The following is a 5,000-nucleotide window of genomic DNA, read 5'->3' as shown; positions in this document are numbered from 1 at the left end:
GACTGCGCCGTGCCTTCGTAGGGAAGGCGTTGATGCGGGCGCGGAGGGCGTCGATGTATTCACGCCCAGATAGCAGGCGACTGGTGTCGGCGACCCACTGATGTTGGCCACTGACGGCGGCAGAAGATGACAGCGCCGCACCGTCAATGGCGATGTGTAGGCGCGCCGCCCACATTTCCCCAACCTGCGTTGACGATTTGAGGAGGTGGCCCTCCCACATTAGGTGGCGCTCCAGCACCTCGATCTCACGCTGCACCTCATCCATGCCTGCACCGTCGCAGGCTGGCCCTATCTTCTTCAGCGCCAGGAGACGGGACCGACGGAGGGTCGGACCCATCCATCGGCAAGATGGAATGCCGAGGCCCCCCTGGGCAACAGGAGCGTGGAAGTATCCCAGGGGGGTGTCCGCCGGAAGGCGGAACCATCTCCTGACGGCGGCCCGGATGGTGACGTCGGCCGACTTCAATGCACCCACCCGGGTGCGGCTGAGGGCCAGCCCGTGGTACAGGCCAGGGAGAAGTACGTTGGTGAGAGCGTGGAGGCGCTGTTGCGGCTTCAGCGGAGCTCGGGAGATGACGTCAAGCTGCTCCACCAGGTGGCGACGTGGATTGAAGACACAGCGACCCGCCGTGGAAAATTGCAGCCCCAGGTACCGGAAGGTTTCACCCACACGCAGGGCAGGCATGGTGGTGTTGCCTGCTGTGAAGGTGACATTGCTGTCCACCTTCACCTTCTTCTCGCGCCCTGACGCGACTAAGGCGAGGGTGAAACACTTCCGGGCGTTGATCTGCAGCCCCAGGTGGGCGAGGGCTGCGGTAGCTGCGTCGATGAGGGACTGCAAGCCCCTCGGGGTCGCTGCAAACAGCAAGACGTCATCTGCAAAGGCCGCAGCGTTGACTCTGCGACCAAGGATCCGAGCTCCGATGTGGGAGGGCAGTTGGCCTAAAACGTAGTCCACCGCAAAGTTGAACAGGAGGGGGGAGAGGGGATCGCCCTGGCGAACGCCCCGTGCTGGCTGCACAGACACGCCCACGCCGGCGCCGTCCGCTATCACTGTCGTGCTGCCCTCGTAGCACCGCTCGACATACTCGACAAAACAATCCGGCAGGCCATGCGCCTTCAGCACGGGGCGAAGGGCAGCATGATCTACCGAATCGAATGCCTTAGATACGTCGATCGATGCCACAAAGACAGAGCGGCAGGAGCGAACTGCGTCGGTGAGAGCAGTGTCCAAGATGAAGGTATTTTCCAACATCCCATCCCGAGGGATGAATGCCCGCTGACGTTCGTCCACAGCACATGCGCGCATCAGGCGTGACGCGAGAACCTTGTGAAAGGTCCGCGCCAACACCGAGCAGACCGTAATGGGGCGAAAGTCAGCGGGGGATGTTGGTGCAGCCGTCTTCGGGAGAAGGGACGTTCGCGCGCGAAGCAGGCGTTCCGGAAGGGCGCGGGCCAGAAGGAAGAGATTCATCACTTTCACCAGGACTTCGTGCGGCAGGCGCCGCAACTCCGCTGGGGTAAGGCCGTCCGGCCCGGCTGCTGATCCCCTGGGCGGCAACGCGGCGGCGACCTCCTCATGTGTGACCGGCCCCCATAGGCACTCGGGAGCGACAGGCTCCGAGTGCGGGAGGAGGCGGTCACGAATGAAGCCCGCGGTGGAGATGGGCTTCTTGGTGAAGAGGTCCGCCCAGAAGTCCAGCAGACCAGGGATGGCAGGTGGCGGCTGGAGCAGGGTGCCATCCAAGAGGCCGCGCACGCAACGTGCACGCGACCGTCGGAAGGCATCCTGCGTTCTCGCGTACTCCCAGCGGCGCCGCTTGCGCTTCTGCGTCGGCGGCGCGGCAGGCGGCCGCTTCGATGGTTGGCGCGGCCGCTGTGTCCTGGTGATCGATCTCTCCCCTCTGGACCCGACCGACGCAAGGGCATCCGGGAGCATGCCCAGGATGACATCGGGCGGCGTGCCCCGCCCCAGACCTATAACACGATCCAGGGCAGAGAAACGCTGGGCGGAAGCGGGTAGCCCCGCCAGATGCTCCCAGATGGCGGCGTCAGTCGGCCCCTCCGGCGGCGGCCCGGTGGTGTCGGCCGCGAAGTCCTCGGCTGCGTCGACGGGCGGCGCAGCGGCCTCGCCCGCGTCAGGCAGCGGGCTCGCTGCTCCCCGGCGGGACGCCGGCTCTTCCCCCCGACCGATCTCAAGCGCCTCCATGAATTGGCGGACAAGCTGCTTGTGGGCAGCTTGCCGCCGTCGGCACTTGATTGCCTCAAGCGTTCGGTCGGGGAACATCCTGATGAGCTCTTGATTTACAAAGAAGAACCGGGCGTCCCTCTCGAGGAACAGTTCGGCCTCCGCCTTGGCGAGCGACAGGACTTCTTCCTCCGTCCACCTCGCGCGATGCCTCTCCGTGACGATCTCCGCGTTGGCGGCCGCAAGGTGTTGGCGGCGGCGATGGACCCCGAGACCGTTCTTGGTGGTGAAGCTGCGGTGGCACTCACTACAGGCGTATACAGCTGCAAAAGTTACAAGATTTTCGGCACGGCCGGTTGGCCGGCTAGGTGCTGGGGGAGTTGGGGTGGCACCTTCAGCGGAAGGGCCACCACTTTTTCTCTGAATACTGCCCCCAACTAAACAAAGGGATAGTGCGAGGGGGGGCTGGTAACCCCCCCAAGCCCCTGGTGCGGTCTTCCACTCTGCGAAAATCAGCGGGCCCACGAGAAGGGGAGAGTCATAGTTACTCCCGCCGTTTACCCGCGCTTGCTTGAATTTCTTCACGTTGACATTCAGAGCACTGGGCAGAAATCACATTGCGTCAACACCCGCTAGGGCCATCGCAATGCTTTGTTTTAATTAGACAGTCGGATTCCCCCAGTCCGTGCCAGTTCTGAGTTGATCGTTGAATGGCGGCCGAAGAGAATCCGCGCACCCGCGCGCCCCCGGAGGAGCACGCTAAGGCGGACGCGGCCTCGCAGCAAGGAAGATCCGTGGGAGGCCAAGGCACGGGACCGAGCTCGGATCCTGCACGCAGGTTGAAGCACCGGGGCGCGAACGCCGCGCAGGCGCGCGCATCCTGCACCGCCGGCCAGCACGAGGCCGACCAACGGCGAGAGCAGACCACGCCCGCGCTAAACGCCCGCACTTACCGGCACCCCTACGGCACTCACCTCGCCCAGGCCCGGCACGTTAGCGCTGACCCACTTCCCGACCAAGCCCGACACGCCCCGATCCTCAGAGCCAATCCTTATCCCGAAGTTACGGATCCAATTTGCCGACTTCCCTTACCTACATTATTCTATCGACTAGAGGCTCTTCACCTTGGAGACCTGCTGCGGATATGGGTACGAACCGGCGCGACACCTCCACGTGGCCCTCTCCCGGATTTTCAAGGTCCGAGGGGAAGATCGGGACACCGCCGCAACTGCGGTGCTCTTCGCGTTCCAAACCCTATCTCCCTGCTAGAGGATTCCAGGGAACTCGAACGCTCATGCAGAAAAGAAAACTCTTCCCCGATCTCCCGACGGCGTCTCCGGGTCCTTTTGGGTTACCCCGACGAGCATCTCTAAAAGAGGGGCCCGACTTGTATCGGTTCCGCTGCCGGGTTCCGGAATAGGAACCGGATTCCCTTTCGCCCAACGGGGGCCAGCACAAAGCGCATCATGCTATGACGGCCCCCATCAACATCGGATTTCTCCTAGGGCTTAGGATCGACTGACTCGTGTGCAACGGCTGTTCACACGAAACCCTTCTCCGCGTCAGCCCTCCAGGGCCTCGCTGGAGTATTTGCTACTACCACCAAGATCTGCACCGACGGCGGCTCCAGGCAGGCTCACGCCCAGACCCTTCTGCGCCCACCGCCGCGACCCTCCTACTCGTCAGGGCTTCGCGGCCGGCCGCAAGGACCGGCCATGACTGCCAGACTGACGGCCGAGTATAGGCACGACGCTTCAGCGCCATCCATTTTCAGGGCTAGTTGCTTCGGCAGGTGAGTTGTTACACACTCCTTAGCGGATTCCGACTTCCATGGCCACCGTCCTGCTGTCTTAAGCAACCAACGCCTTTCATGGTTTCCCATGAGCGTCGATTCGGGCGCCTTAACTCGGCGTTTGGTTCATCCCACAGCGCCAGTTCTGCTTACCAAAAGTGGCCCACTTGGCACTCCGATCCGAGTCGTTTGCTCGCGGCTTCAGCATATCAAGCAAGCCGGAGATCTCACCCATTTAAAGTTTGAGAATAGGTTGAGGTCGTTTCGGCCCCAAGGCCTCTAATCATTCGCTTTACCGGATGAGACTCGTACGAGCACCAGCTATCCTGAGGGAAACTTCGGAGGGAACCAGCTACTAGATGGTTCGATTAGTCTTTCGCCCCTATACCCAGCTCCGACGATCGATTTGCACGTCAGAATCGCTACGGACCTCCATCAGGGTTTCCCCTGACTTCGTCCTGGCCAGGCATAGTTCACCATCTTTCGGGTCCCAACGTGTACGCTCTAGGTGCGCCTCACCTCGCAATGAGGACGAGACGCCCCGGGAGTGCGGAGGCCGCCGCCCCGTGAAGGGCGGGGAAGCCCCATCCTCCCTCGGCCCGCGCAAGGCGAGACCTTCACTTTCATTACGCCTTTAGGTTTCGTACAGCCCAATGACTCGCGCACATGTTAGACTCCTTGGTCCGTGTTTCAAGACGGGTCGTGAAATTGTCCAAAGCTGAAGCGCCGCTGACGGGAGCGATTATTCCGCCCGAGAGCATCCCGAGCCAACAGCGGCGCGGGTCCGGGGCCGGGCCAGGTAGGTCCGTCATCCGGGAAGAACCGCGCGCGCTTGCCGGGAGCCCGAGCGCCCAAAGGGGCGAATCGACTCCTCCAGATATACCGCCGGGCAGCCAGCCAGGACACCGGGGCTCTGCCCAACAGACGCGAACCGAGGCCCGCGGAAGGACAGGCTGCGCACCCGGGCCGTAGGCCGGCACCCAGCGGGTCGCGACGTCCTACTAGGGGAGAAGTGCGGCC

At 63.0% G+C, this 5,000-nt stretch overlaps 1 pseudogene; it reads right to left on the bottom strand.

The window, feature by feature from the left end:
• The window catches only part of LOC126448170 (large subunit ribosomal RNA), a 7,778-nt pseudogene that overhangs the window by 2,178 nt on the left and 600 nt on the right, over positions 1 to 5,000 (bottom strand).

Source organism: Schistocerca serialis, unplaced genomic scaffold, assembly GCF_023864345.2.
Source record: "Schistocerca serialis cubense isolate TAMUIC-IGC-003099 unplaced genomic scaffold, iqSchSeri2.2 HiC_scaffold_578, whole genome shotgun sequence".
Lineage (NCBI taxonomy): Eukaryota > Metazoa > Arthropoda > Insecta > Orthoptera > Acrididae > Schistocerca > Schistocerca serialis.
This window is presented reverse-complemented; position numbering and strand designations above follow the sequence as displayed.